The sequence below is a fragment of the Aythya ferina genome (assembly GCF_964211825.1).
Source record: "Aythya ferina genome assembly, chromosome: 14".
In the NCBI taxonomy this organism is placed as follows: Eukaryota; Metazoa; Chordata; class Aves; order Anseriformes; family Anatidae; genus Aythya; species Aythya ferina.
This window is the reverse complement of record NC_140312.1, coordinates 16,291,198-16,306,552: the sequence shown is the minus strand read 5'-3', so window position 1 is coordinate 16,306,552 and position 15,355 is coordinate 16,291,198. Positions and strand designations below refer to the sequence as shown.

The following is a 15,355-nucleotide window of genomic DNA, read 5'->3' as shown; positions in this document are numbered from 1 at the left end:
CTTTCATATGAGAAAGTGTTCTTCAGGGCTAGCAACTCAGAAAATGAGAGTTAAATCCTGGCCAGTGTGCTGATGCTTCATCTCTTCTGTGGTATGACAGAAAATGCAGAATAAAGGGCTGGGGTGATTTGGGGATGTAGAGAATTGGGGAGAAGAGAGAAGGAGGCTAGTGCTATGAGATGTAGCCCCATGCCTGCTTTTCTTAGCAGGTGGAAAGCTTTTAAGATTTTTTTTTGTTATTCCTAAACTTGAAATCTCGAGCAGCAATAAAACTGAGCTAGCACTGTAACAAAGACTGTAACTTGTAACTGTAACTTGTAACTTGTAACTTGTAACTTGTAACTTGTACAAGGCCAAGTGCCGGGTCCTGCACCTGGGGCGCAATAACCCCAAGCAGAGCTACAGGCTGGGAGAGGAATGGTTGGAAAGCTGCCAGGCAGAGAAGGACCTGGGAGTGATGGTGGACAGTCGGCTGAATATGAGCCAGCAGTGTGCTCAGGTGGCCAAGAAGGCCAACGGCATCCTGGCTTGTATCAGGAACAGCGTGACCAGCAGGGCTAGGGAGGTGATCGTCCCCCTGTACTCAGCTCTGGTGAGGCCGCACCTCGAGTACTGTGTTCAGTTTTGGGCCCCTCGCTACAAGAAGGACATGGAGGTGCTTGAGCGGGTGCAGAGAAGGGCGACGAAGCTGGTGAGGGGCCTGGAGAACAAGTCCTACGAGGAGCGGCTGAGGGAGCTGGGCTTGTTCAGCCTGGAGAAGAGGAGGCTCAGGGGCGACCTTATCGCTCTTTTTAGGTACCTCAAGGGAGGCTGTAGCGAGGTGGGGGTTGGCCTGTTCTCCCACGTTCCTGGTGACAGGACGAGGGGGAATGGGTTTAAGTTGAGCCAGGGGAGTTTTAGGCTAGATGTTAGGAAGAACTTCTTCACTGAAAGGGTTGTGAGGCACTGGAACAGGCTGCCCAGGGAAGTGGTGGAGTCACCATCCTTGGAAGTCTTCAAAAGACGTTTAGATGTAGAGCTTAGGGATATGGTTTAGTGGAGGGCTGTTAGCGTTAGGTTGGAGGTTGGACTCGATGACCTTGAGGTCTCTTCCAACCTAGCAAATTCTGTGATTCTGTGAAAGATTGGTAATACTTGACTAAAATGCTTAAGTTGGTATATAACTGGTATTATTAATTCATGCCATCATACAATAATATGTAACCAGTTATTATTATAGTTGTTGATACTTACAACCTTTATCTCGTCACTCCCTGAGAGTGAAGTGGAGCAGCTTTGCTTTTCATGACAAAAGAGGTTGGTTTGAGACTGCACACCAGAAAGGGAGTGAGTTCATGCTCCTTGCTTGCTATCCCCTGTAGGTGAAGGAGCCAGCAGACAGGCTCCTCAGGTCTCGTACCTCCTTGCTTGAACTGCAGAGGGGCCCCAGGCAGGTTCTGCAACCAAGTCAGGTGGTCAGAAGGGCCCTGTGTCAGATCGTGGGGTTCTTTCCCAAACACGTGTGTTCTCTGTGTGCTGGTAAAGAGGTGTAGCAGGAGGTGAGAAGTTCTGCTTTGCAAAGGCTCAGGTTGCTAAGTAGGGCAGCATTGTGTCCCTCAGCGTGGCTGGGTCTGGTCTGCAGTGGGGGCTGGGAGCTGCCAGCAGCTGCCTCTCATGGCCCTGTGCTGGCGATGCCTTAGCCCAGCCCCAGCACTGTGCCTCAGCTGTGCCTTTACCCTAGCACCTGTGTTCTAGGCTGCTGAGCATCTGGTTGTAATGGAGCACGAGGTTGTGTGCATTAACTGCTTGGAAATGATGAATAATGGTCATCTTGACCAGCCAGAGGCAGCCTTGCACTTGCAGGTTATGGTTATGTATTTGCAGGTGATATATTCACAAGCTGCAATTAGGTAAAGTCACAGGTAAATTGAAATAATCCAAGCATGGCAAGGATACACCCTTTGTAATGCAAACACGTGATCGGGATAATCACAAGCATGCTTTGCAGTGCATACACAATGCAGCAGCTTGCAGCACAGACTTGCTGTGAAGGCAGCTGTGGTGAGCAAGCCCTGGAGTACAGCTGATGGATGTGTGGACTGCAGCAGTTCCTGTGAGGGCGGCAGTTGGTAAAACTGTTTTGCTTTGCTGCTTGAGTAAAGACGACCTGCATGAAAACCACTAAGTGATCTCTCTAGCTAGGAACTTGATCTAAGTATCCTCCTACTTGATTCAAGGGGCAGATGTTTTTGGAAGAGCACTTGCTGGTGTAGGAGACGTGACAAGGATAGAGACGACAGGAAAGACTTTGGGCAGCACTGTGATCTCCAGATAACTTGCAGAGGCTGACGGGGCTGAGTCACTCTACTTAAAAGCCATGTAGTCACTACTGCTGATAGAGATTCTAAAAACATTCCTGTGACATTTCAAATACTTGCAATTTCCTATCCATCAGTTCTTAAAGACCCCTAATTTTATAAAGCCAACAGGCTCTTGTGTGCAATATATTCACAGCAATATCTTTTAGAGATTTTTACCAGTTTGTCAGTAGTTCTACTACAGGAAAAAGAAAAAGGAAAAAAAAAAAAAAAAAAAAAACATTGTCAGTTTTTGAAAGAACTACAAGAACTACGGTAAAGAATATTAATATCCAAAGGAATCCATAGAGGTTTCCAGGAAACAACAATTCAACACAACAGTCAACATGGCAGTGGCTTTAAAAAACTGTCCTTCATTCTAAGGTGGGAAAAACTCCCAAGATAACAGTGACAGTTTTTTCACTAACTCAGTTGAAGGCAATTTAGATCATTTGATCTGAGACAAAAGAGCATATTTGAACATACCATAGTCACAGATCCAGGTACAAAGCAAAAAATGTCAGCTCTAAAATCCATTGCAGTACTTCAAGGTGTTCTCTTCAGAGGGTCTGTTGCATACAGTCGTTCTTTATACCACCAACCATCATGTGTCTAAACTACAGCCTCCGTAGCTCATTGCACACTGGAGATATACACAGCAAAATACTCCAACAGTTGTCAAAGATTTATCTAAAATTAACAGCAATTCATCACTACAACAGCTCAAGCTTGCCATAATGTTTTATTTCTATGTATGAAACAAGACTTCCTGGAAGTACTCATTTTTGACCAATACATATTATCTTATCATGTCAGTCAAGATAATGGTTCTGTGCAGCTTTCCCTTATCTGAGGGGATATATTTGATCAAAACCCTCTTTAAGCATTCTTATTTTTACGCCTTCTGTCTAAAGGAAAACTGATAGCTTAGTTTTCAGTGAGAGGTTTTTATTAACCCCAATATATGGACATTCATTAATGGGTTTCCCTTGAGCTCTGCTGATTTTTAAGAGAACAAAATGCTTCAAATGATAGCAATTTAAAAAATCTGATTCTCATTCTTGTAATTTAAGGTGTCTTCTTGTCAAATATGTATTTGGACAAATACTGATCAGAATTTGAATTCAGTTCTTTGAAAAGGCACAAAAGGAAGTGTCTTTTTTTCTTTCAGTGCTGTTTCTCCATTACCTATTGTTGCTTATTCATGTACATTGCTGTTGATGTTGCTCCTGGCATGCTGCTTTAGAGAGATTTGATTAGAATCAATAAGTTATTGGGAAGCATTCAATTAGCAGTCTTTCACTTCTAGTGACGATGGCTGCTAAACCTCCTGTGCTTCAAACACAATATTTCTGTGTGACTTTTCAGTCCAGACATACACACTAATCAAATACAGATTAAAACAAGAAACCCTGATTATGCTGTTGTCTTTGATTAGGACACACAACCGGATGACGACAAGCACACAGCAATAGGCTCAAGTGCACATGGAAGTGGCAGGCTGAAATGTTAATATATAACATACCAATCACCTAGGTACTTCACTGGATTGGTGTGACAATAACTAGGGCCATGCTGTAAAGTCCAAGAAAATGAAATGGAGCCAAGTGCTTCCTTTTTTGTATTCAATTCGATCTTTTGGATCTCCCCATCCTTTTTGTCTGCTATGCTTGCTCTGATGTCACCATAAAAGATTGTGATGTAAGTTACAATATTTTTGTTTTCTCCACGAGGTTCAAGTCCACTATGAAATCAAGGTCCTTCTTCTGTGGGATTGGATTCTATTGTGGGATTGGATTTGAACTTCCCAGGCAAAACCATAAGGTGCTCCCACTAAGAATTAATGCCGGTTATTTGTAGTAATTAATAACCCCTCCACTTCTGTGTAACTGTACGTTCATGGTTCTAAAAGATACCAAAAAAATACCCTGTTCCAAGGAAAATTGCTTCTTCCCAATTTCGCTCTATTAACCACACCCTAAACCTCAATCTAACTAAACAAGAAGGACAAATTACTCAGAAATGCAGTCTCTGTCAAACTGTCAAGTGGTTACAGGAAGGTAGCAATTAAGAAAAGCTAGAAGCAATTTGAAGGCAGAGTTTTAGATCAATAAGCAAAGGAGCAATTGGCTTGTGCAGACCTTGGGCTGGCCATGAGATGGTAACGCTCTGTATGAGGCGAGTGCTGGCTTTAGATCTGTTAGCATGCACCGTCTTTCCGTGCTTCTTGCAGTTGTTCCTAGCCTGGCATCAGGTCCTCCATCTCATGAAATGCTTGGTTGATCTGTTATTTTTTCTAAATTCTAGATAATGTAGTACATGGGTATAGTTTGCCATACTTGGTGGGAAATGCAGAGTGTTCAGTCAGTTATTCCCAGTTCCAGCTGTTTTCCCACAGTTTTCTGAGCATCTTTGATTATCTCAGACCTGGTGTGAGTCACTGGGTGGGGTGGGGGGCATTATTAAGAGTTAAATTAATAGAAATAATGGCTTTTAAGCCTTATATGTTGTTGTTCAGCTAGTCAAAATATTAGCACTGCCATGTTTTTGGTAATTTCCAAATGCATTACCATGAAATGTATGCCAGCTGCTCACTGCTTTATAAAGTGCTGCAGTGACACATCGAGATGGGTGTGAGAGGTCCCAGCTTGGCTGCTTCACCGATTCCATTGCACACCACCACAGCGAGCGTTTCCACAGACCTCCCTGCTGGCCTTGAGGTTTTCCAAATCCATTTGTGGACTTGAGTGAAGTGGGCATTGAGAGAAAAAACATGATGCCAAACTGTGGAAAAGCACAAGTCTGTTACATCTTCTGTGGCCCAATGTAGTTTATTCTGAAAGGCCATAGAGACAGGGCCAGTCTCTCTCTTCTTCCTGGCCCCTGGGCCTGGAAAGCATCCACTTCAGGAAGCATTCCTGATTGTGCAGTCTTGACCCAACCCAGCTCTCAAGTGCACAGAAGGGATCACACTTTCCAGAGTTGTTGTAGCAGCATAAAAATCATACAAATGTGTCTTGGAAGCAACAGGGATATCCCACAGGTGTACTGATGGTTGGGCTGAAGGGAGGGAAAGTAACAGTGTTTACTGTGATAAGTGACGATTGCACTTCTCTTCCAATAGGAAAATGTGAGATAATACGTAGAAAGACATTTATAAGAATTCATGCTTTGTAGAAATGAAAGATGTGTTCTTAATTCAGATTAGGTAGCACTGTCAAATTTCTCTTGGCTGCTCCATACTTCATTTCCCTCCATCTTTCTCACTCATGTCTTGAACTTGTGCTTAAAATTCTAGGATTCATTCCCAGTTCTTTTAGAAGAACTTTGTTTCTCCAATAATACCTTATTTTCCAAATTGAATTTTCTTCTTTCATTACAGTTCAGCTCTGTTTCCTGGACCTTATTTTTGGGTTCTCACCATCCGTTCTTCCTTCACTTGACGTGTCTGTGTGAAGTGTTCTGCAGCATGCTCTCAAACTCTCTCTCCTTCCTCGTTCCATTGCTCTTCCTTCTGAACTCTTCCAATTCTCACCTCCCCATTCTGAGTCCCGTAGTTCATCTATGCCAATTTTTATTACTGCCATTTAATCTGTGTCTCCTTCAAACTTCCCTCACCCTTTGTGTTACCTCAAACTAATAATCAAGTGGGAAGTGTATCTGCTCTTTTATTCTTTGTTCTTTCAACACCGGTGTGATTAATCGTAGTCTTTGTGATTGGCCCACACAATGATGATTGCGCTGTCGCTCAGGCTCTCACCCTGTCTTACCACTGGTATGAAATTGAACTTCAAACCAAGAGAGCATTCAGCACTGTCAGGAAAATGTGAGTCAGTAATTTACGAAGTGTCTCTGCATTTCATACAGTATCCCAACTTAAGAATGCAGAACGTACTCTGTAGGACTTGGTAATGAAGCAGGATGCAGCAATGCCACCACATTACGTAATGTTCCATCCCTCGAGATGAATGAATTATAGATATGAAACCATTATCACTCCCTTTTGGCAACATTTTTACTTTCTCTCTTTGACTGTCTACCTATGACTTGTTGGCAATGCTTAATTTTCCCCCCAGTATATTGCAAAACTCTTTTGTAGTTTGATTATTTTTGTAGAAGTGCTTTCATTGTTTTTCCACTGAATTCCCTTTCCTTCTGCTATTATGCAATTAACCTCTTAAAGCTTACAGTTATTGCTGTATTTTTCAAGTTAATAATTTCAGTTTGTGAATATCATGTAGTACAAAGTGTTTTCAAAATTGCGGACAAATAAAATTGATAGTATTAAGTTTATAATGTATTTATATTGGAGTTTATCATGTGGAAAAATTAAGAAGTTTAGTGAGACTGCTAGAAACTGTTAGGGCCACTTTGCGTTTGTCCAAAGTGTGAGTTGCGAGTCTGAAATACAAACAAGTGGTCCAGGCTCCCTTTAAAATTCTGCTTACGATTGTGGAAGAAGAATCTTATGGGAATTAAACTTCTCTTATTAATAAGTGAGCTAAATTTTCTGTCGTCTCCAACTATGACTTGAGACATTTTTTCTTTTAATGCAAATGTCCTCTTTTTTCTGATGAAAACCTATACATCCTCTCCATGCATGAAGTTCTTTTAATGGCATCTTTTCAAATGTATCATAGTGGATATTCAGTATAATTTATAAATAATGTGATACATTAGGTCAAATCACCTTATAACATTTTTTCCTTTCCTTATTTCCTTTTTGATTTCCACTCTTCTCTTGCCAACTTTACCATCCATTTTCTCAACTGGAGTAGCTAAAATGAGCAGAGAATCGGGATTATACCTTTAAAAAAGTAGAGAAACAGTTTCTGTTAAACCTCCTGTTTAAGACCATGGTGTGAAACTGGGACAAAGTCAGATGAGAGAGAAAAACTCATCTTCTGTCACTTCTGAGAGCAGAGTTCAAACCAATCCAGACAGAAAGAGAAGACTCCTTGCACGTGACCTTCATGTTTCAAGTTGTCATCACGGAGCTGGTTCAAACCGTGCTGCCCAAGCATCCAGTTGATGGAGACAGTGTGACCCCAACTGCAGGGGCTTGGGTTTGGACACAGCACAGGGCTGAAGCGCATGAGTGGCTGTGCTGTTAGCAGCCCCTGACTCCCCCGAGGGGTTGTCAGAAAGGGCTGCTGGAGGGGTGCTGCACCAGCACATGAGCCCGTCCTTTCAAAGCCTGAAATCACTGCCTGGGAGAGAGGTTGGGATGATGATGCCCACTGGCAGGGTGATTTTTTAGTGAAAGAAAGAGCTTAGTTGAATAAAAGATTGAATTTCAGACTTTAGATGGCTGCTGGCTGAGCATCGTGACGCAGCCAGTGCCACGTGCAGTCAGCTTGGTCACAGACCACTTGCGCTTTGTGAACAGTGGGGTCTCGGCTGTGACCCACAGCAAGGCCAGGCAGAGCTCACAGAGCCCACAGCAGCCCTGAGACATGGAACAGGAGGGAGCAGGGCTGGCGCTGCTCCTTGTAGAGTGTTCAGGTATGTTTTGTTTCAGGTGAGACCAGGCAGCAGTAGTTAGTACTACTACCTGCACCAGGCTAACACTGCCCTGTGCACTGAGATTATTTCTGTTCCATCAAATAAGCACTTGGAAGTGCGCATAAAGAAAAGGTTACGTTTGTCCTCCAGCTTCCCCATCTGCCAGAGATCAGGCACTGTCAGTGCACACAGGAATTGACTCAGTGCTGCTGAAATTCAGCTTATTGCTATTATGTGATGCGATGCTATGGTAATTTGTATGAGTTCCATTTATTACTTTTCTCCATTGTTTTATATAGAATATTTTAATAAATACAGAGGGCAAGTTGTGAACTATTTAACACCAGTAATATGCCAAAACAGCAGTAATGTGATAATTTAGAAGGAAAAATAAAGGAAATGATATGGTGGTAAGATTTAACTGGATGCCAGGAGTAGAAGGCTAGCATTTTTGTGGCAAACAAAAGAGATAAGGCTGATTGTTTTAATTACTGCAATGTTAGCAGTATTGCTTTTTACAACTCCTACACAAGTTGTGATCTCTAATGACAAATATCTCTCTTAGGATATTACTCCAGTGTTATTTCCAAGAGAAATTTTTACAGCAACTTTTGACAGCAGTTACTTTGGTGAAGGCTGGAGCTGAGAACAGAAAAATCATAATTCCACAGCGAGCACGGCTAGTAACTTGGTCAGTACTGTTACAGAGAGGGACTGGCACAAAGCACTGACGCAGCTTTCATTAGCAGCATGTGGCAAGAGAGAATGCTTGGTCTCTATAATTTTTAATCCCAGGGATTCTGTTTCTTTAACAGTATGTTTGATATCCCTTATTCCACTTTTACAGGTTGCAGACATCAAAGCACAAAAAAAAAATAATAAATCTTTCATTTTGATTATAGCAAAAGATGTGTAGTATTTCATCTGCTGAAATGGTCTGGTTTGTGTACAACACACCTTGTATGTCCAGTTGTCTTGCACTTGCACTTGGCTAAGGAGGCTCTGACAAAGCTAAGAACTCAGCAAAGCTTGCAGAATGGTGGAAAAAGAGATGATTTAGTCATAAGGCATGTCTTGAGCCCATTCTTGTATTGTCATATCATCTGTCTGTCTATCTATCTATCTATCTATTGTTTTCCTGCTCCTTTTGATATATTCTTGAATCATTGCTTTTCTTTTGATTTAGAGAAGTTGCCTCCCAAAGTCTTTCTGGAATTACTTTGCTCTTTTACTAAGAAACGTCAGATTGTGTCAAACAAGTTCAGCAGTAAGTCTGCATATGTAGTTCTGCTCAATATTTTGCCTGTAATTTTTCTTCTCTCCATCTGTTAATTATATGTAGCAGCTTATGAAAGATTACAATAGCATTTTAAATTATTAGTATGATAGGGGGGTACTATTAGTTGTCATTATCACCAATAGGTGATAATTTGCAGCTCTGTCCCTTCTATCTGGAGAGAATGGAGGGGAAGTCTGCTAGCAGGGAAGAGAAATGGTGAGTACATTAAAGAAACGTTGGACTTGATTCATTTCTCACACGCACTGCATCTCCACTGATTTCACGGAATTGCTCCTGATTTATATCACTGTAATGTAGAGGAAAATCAGTCCCTTAAACTATAGTGCTGTATGTGATTCATTTTGGTTTTTGTCATCCTATTTTGTGATTTTGTATTTTTTGTATTAAGCTACACATCTTTCTGATCATAATCATGTTATATGTAAACTCCTAACAAGCACATTATCTATCATAACACGGTGGTGTTTCTTAATGTTTTAGACTATTGCATAATGTGGTTTGAATCTATGGTGCTGTTTGTCTTTTCTGTAAAACTTGAGACTTTTAGAAGTATATAGAATATAGCTATGTATGTATATTTTTTATTCCTTGTGAAAAATATGTAGTTCTCAGTATCCATCAGACATTTTGACTGTAGCTTTGGAATTTAAAAGGTGTAGTCTAATACACTCGGAAATAGACTGTAATAGGAATATGTGGTTAAATAAAAGGAGAATAGCACTTTTGAGAAAGAAAAGGATCTCTAAATGAGTTGTATGTAGTTTTCTCATAATTCTGTACTTAGTGGAAAATTGGAAAAAAAAAAAAAAAAAAAAGATGAATAAGTAAATCAAGAAAAAAAAAATCTCAAAAAACTTTTATAGTTAGAGGAATGGGCATGACCTTCAGTTAACTCAGAAAACCTCAGAAATAGTAGGCACACTGAGACAATGTTGAAAAATTCTCCAGAAATGCCAGAGCAAATGTGGATGCAGTAGTGGCTCTTGAAGAGAACGGAGAGCATAAAGAGTAGTAATAGGTTGGTGATGTATTAGAGATCACCAGTTATGTCTTCATTTGGCTTGTCCAATGGTATAGCTGGGTTGTCAGAGATGTTTCATTCATGTGTGACCTTGAAGTCCTGAAGGATCGGGGTACTTTATGTTGATCTTGAATTTAACCTTGAGGTGAGCCCTGCATTGAGCAAGGGGCTGGACCAGATGATTTCCAGAGGTCCTTTCTAGTCTGAATTATTCTAGGTGATAATATAATGCCATGAAATTTCAGTGGGTTGTTAATCAGTCTCTGTTGCCCAATTCTACAGGCAACATAATTATTAAGGTGCAACATCCCACTGAAGAGCTGAGTACGTAATGAAAACCTAATGATTAATTCACAAAGTCTGTCTGAAATACAAATTGCAAAGTGTCTCTGTGTGGATGTTAATGTACAGATGCTCTGAAACACTCTACATGTTTTATGAAAAAAGTCTCCTGATCCTAAAAGTGCCATAAATTTTAGCGTAGTTAGTAAACTAAAATGTATGACAGCTTTGAATTTAGATTATTTATTATTTGATCAGACAGTTTATATATATATTTATATATATATATTTTTATATATATATATATATATATATATAAACTAGAATGACAGTGACTGGCTATTGAAATGGCAAGCATCCTGTAGTTTGAGAAATCATAAGCAGCTTGTGAGAGGGGCAAAAGAGGAGGTATACATTTGCAATTAATGCTGTTCACCACAAAGGAGTTTGACATCTCTAGTTGAAAACAGAAAGAAGATATATTTAAGATAAAGGGTACACAGAACCAATATGCTGCAGTGATTGCAGTGATTTATATACTATATTCTCCTAATCTTCCTTCCCTGTTCTCTCCACCAGAAAGTGTATATATATATTAAAAAAAAAAAAAAATCCTTCAGCGTCTTTGGAAAAAATCAAACTGTAGCTGCATAAGAAGAGAATAGAATTACAGGAGGGGGGATTGGGTTGGAGGGGGTGAATCTGAAGAAAGAGTCAGCATGGCAAAGGCTCCAAATGAGGTACCATTAGCAAACTATGTAAAAGGCAGAAAGAGCATGCTTTTAAAATGCGTAAGAAGCCAGAGAGTAACAAAAGGAATTGTTGGGTCCTCTACTTAAGAGGATGGAAGAAAAAAATGTATATGCTATGTAGCAAGCTAAAAAGCTTAATAGCTACTTTGTGTTAGCCCTTCACTAAAAAGATAATAGTTACAGGCTTAATGCACTAATAGTAATAAGGTAAAGGTGAGATGGAATCAGGAAGGAACAGGTTAAAAAGTGCCTACCAATTTAAGTTGGAACATATTAAAATAATCTCTGGAGAGCCAGGCAAATTCTCCCTGGAGTGAGGTAGCATCAGTATCAAAGCCATTGGCAATTTAATTAGTGAATTCATGGAGGGGAGGGAATTTCACTGGGGCTGGAAATGAATGCCATAGAATGAAATCAAGTAGGCAAGATCCTTGCACTCAAATTCTGCTTTTTCCATCCAGATCTTTAGGGACAAGGGAATATTCTGCTGCTATGGAAGTCCATTGTTCAATACACGGTATGGCCCTGGCTGAACAGCCTGTCAACCTGGCTTGCTAATTAGTACTTATTTTGGTAGTAGTCATTACGTGGCCACCAGCCAGTCTTACAGACCGCAGAGAAGGGTACTGCAAAGACATGGACTACGAGTGGCAAATGCTACATGCTACTGTTTCGTTCAACAAGTCAGCCTCCTGGTCCACAATGGTGCATCTGGTTGATAACTCACATTATTTTTTAAAGTTGAGGGACTCAATGATATTGTGCTAAACACACATGAAGAGGAAGCATGAAATCACTGTGGTTGCGGTCCAATCTTTTCTTTATAATTATTTCATAAGCTGCCGCCTGTAATTAAGTTTAAACTGTCAGCAGTTCCATAGCATAGCGGTGTTGTTGATAATAATATGTACACAATTATATAATCCCTTCTATTGGGAAACATCAAAAAATCATGGCTGGAAATATGTAATGCTTTTTTTTTGTTTTTAAACAAGAGCAGATGAAACAGGAATTTCAATGGACTCTCATAACTCCACATCCTTATCGTTTTTATCATTTTTTTATTGTTTTTAAATCTCTGCAAACGGGATGTTTTGCAGGATCTAGTACATTTTAAGCACATCTACATTTTGTCTGTTAGACAATTGCCCTCAGTTAAGTTTGGGTTCCAATTTTAGAGTGTGGAAAGCAAATGCCAAGAGAGTGCAGATAGGATTTTTCTTTCAGAATATTACATGTCATCTGCTCTGTGAAAATTCCTCATGTAGTTGCCACCTATCTGTGCCCTTTCCAATTTTCCTGATGTGGAGAAGGTACTAAAATCTGTCGCTCCCTTGGGGGAAGCTTATGCAACCAGGTGTGTGATTCTGTGGCCCCTTAGACTGTCTTTGTTAAAATCTTCTATCAAAGCCCAAAGCAGTGGTGTATCAAGAAATGCTAGAAGCATGCCAGCAGCTCAGAAATGTTGCTGCCCTTGGAATAACAGGAAGTGTTCAGCTGCAGAAGAATGCCAATGCTCCCAGGCACTCCTCCCATGCTCACCCTGTGGGTGAATCCCCCACTGATCAGCAGAGCACAAGAGGAAGGAGGCGTAGATTTGTTTCACCCCATTTCTGTAAAAGATGACCTAAACACCCTGTTGCTGCTCTGCATGTATAACACACACAATTTCTTACACACCCATATATCTGTAGACAATCAGCAGCTGTAGTCTTTTATATAAACACCCCTATGGCACACCTCTTCCCTCCTCTCCCTTCCCACCTTCCCAGGCTCTGGCTGAGCGTTTTCATATTTGCCTCACCCAGCGGCAGAGGCCATGCAGTGTCATATCCTGTAGATGTGATTCTCCTTGTAGGTGGGAGAGTTTGTGCTCCCTGTCCAAATAACAAAGGGGGAAAAAAAACTGTGCAGGGTGTCTCTAGTGACATCTCAAGTCTTGTGTCCTCTTTTCGGTAATCATTTCTGTCTGCCTTTCGTTCTGGCTGTGAACCCATCTGGGATTATGTGTTATGTTAACGTAACGTGCTGTTATATGTGTGCCAAATCCTTTCCAATATTTTTTATAAGTGATACAATAGATCTTCAGCTTTACAGCGGCAGCTTGGGACTGGATGGGATACAATCAGAGGTGTGGAGGGAGTTGGCCCATGTTATTGTAGGGCTGCATTTACTGTCTTGGGAACACTGTGGTGAAAGTGGAATATTCCTGACTGCAGGCCAAAACAAATGCTACACCCGTCTTGGAGAACAGCAAGAGGAGGTTCCCCCAGGGAGGATCTGGATTCCGATTGGAAAAGAAGTTGACCACGAGACAACTACACCCTTGTTTTAAAAGATTTTAGCAGATAATGTCCTGGTGAACTTCTACTCTTCATTACCCTATGACTTGGGGATTTCTGTGACGTTGGTATACATAAGGTTCCCAGCTCTGTCCTAGTGTGTCCTCATCCATACATCCTTACCCTCTTGTCCCACAGTGCCCATGTCGGCCATTAGCAATCCCAGCTCCCCTCCACCCCGGGGAGCCCCACAGGAGGCTGCTTGGTGAGAGGCCGCCTGCACGCTTGTTCGCATGCATGGTTTTCCTTAAGGTGCTGGAAAGGCTGGGGTGCTTCCTATCAGCTGCACGTGGAGAAGCTGCCATCCCCACAAATGGTCTCTGAAATATAGGGGTGGGGAACATGCAGTCATTCATTGTTCCTACTGGACAAATCTGTTATTTGTGTTTGCTGACACAATGGCACGTGGCTGCAGAGAGCTGGCTCTTTGACTGCGACTTGGCTGGGCATGCATGTCACACGAGGAGAGCTGGGTTCCAGAACAAGTTTCTGAAGTCATCCTAACACTTGTAGATTTTTCTCTCAGCAATATACAATTTTTTGTTCTTAAATGCCATTTTTTGAGTAATGTTCTTGAATACTTTGGGGAGTGACTCTAATAATGCTTAAATATTGTGTACATAGAGGGAAAAGCAAGTGATCTATATATCTGCTGTATATATTTGATATTAGATAGGTGAGTTACATGTTTTAGTGCAGATAGCAATTCCCCTGGAAACAACATGGGTGACTGTGAGGTCAGGGTGGCCCAAAGATAAGGGCTATCTGCTATCTTGGCATGAAGTATTACCAGGGAGAAGTTAATATGGTTTTGCTTTCCCACTTTATTTCAAAAGGAGAATTAAATGGATTTTGTCGCATTAGAACAAAACCTTTTACAAATTAATATCCCTGTCAGTGCTTGCGCTTCTTGTAAATTTCCCAGACTGACAGAGAGTAATGACAGTGAGGGCAGATCATTTTTAGGATGTTGCTTTAAAGAAAAACAGCAGAAGAAATCATATATTGTGTATAGGATTACAATAAAGTGTAATTCGGTCTAAGATGTTTGTAATTATAAACCATTATTATATAAAGTAGTGAGATATGGTTTTTTGTTTGTTTTTTATTGTCATTAATTGTCATTTTTTGTCATTTAACATTCAAAATGAATGTTAATTCAAATATCTGCATCCTTATGGTGTAGCACTCTGCTTATAATCTTTGGAGTTAGCTTATTTGGCTTTATGGCAGCATTCCTGTATGCTATATGCTTTGAACCTCATTGCTCCCCCTCCTTATTTTATTATCATAAAATTCAAAATGTTCGACAGGGGAACAGACTTCAGAGACTACAGCACAATCATACTTCCCTGACATCAAAGTGAGAAAACACTGTGAGATGAGTCATCTTGACCAACATGAAACAGAACTTTGACGGACATTGACATTGCAATGCATTGACATCACTTCTGTTTAATTTTTCCTTTTTTTTTTTTTTTTTTTTTTTTAATATAGTAGGGAGATTATATCCTAAAGACCTGTATGACTTGCACAACCGGTAAGTGAGCAGATGTGTAAAAAGCATGTAGAATATAGGGACTGCCTGGCTGAAAGTCACATGTAGCACTCAATGCTCTGATGTTTCTTTGCTGACTTTTTTTTGAAAGGGAAAAAAAAAGGGGGGGGGGGGGGAGAGGAGAGAGATTAATGTATTATATCAGCTTAGCAGTGAATAAGTAAGTAGCACTTGACGCTGCTCATACATTGCCGCCTAAAAACATGCAAGCCTTAGTGCGGGCCAAATAAGTGTAAAGTCCCGTCCTGTGCCCACCCCC

General features: G+C 40.8%; 1 protein-coding gene across 1 annotated transcript in view; it reads left to right on the top strand.

Moving 5' to 3' along the window:
- The window catches only part of TENM2 (teneurin transmembrane protein 2), a 1,369,797-nt gene that overhangs the window by 606,965 nt on the left and 747,477 nt on the right, over positions 1 to 15,355 (top strand). The window contains exon 6 of the mRNA XM_084535365.1: positions 13,416 to 13,555. The gene's annotated coding sequence lies outside the window, so the exon portion shown is untranslated. The remainder of the gene's footprint in view (positions 1 to 13,415; positions 13,556 to 15,355) is intronic.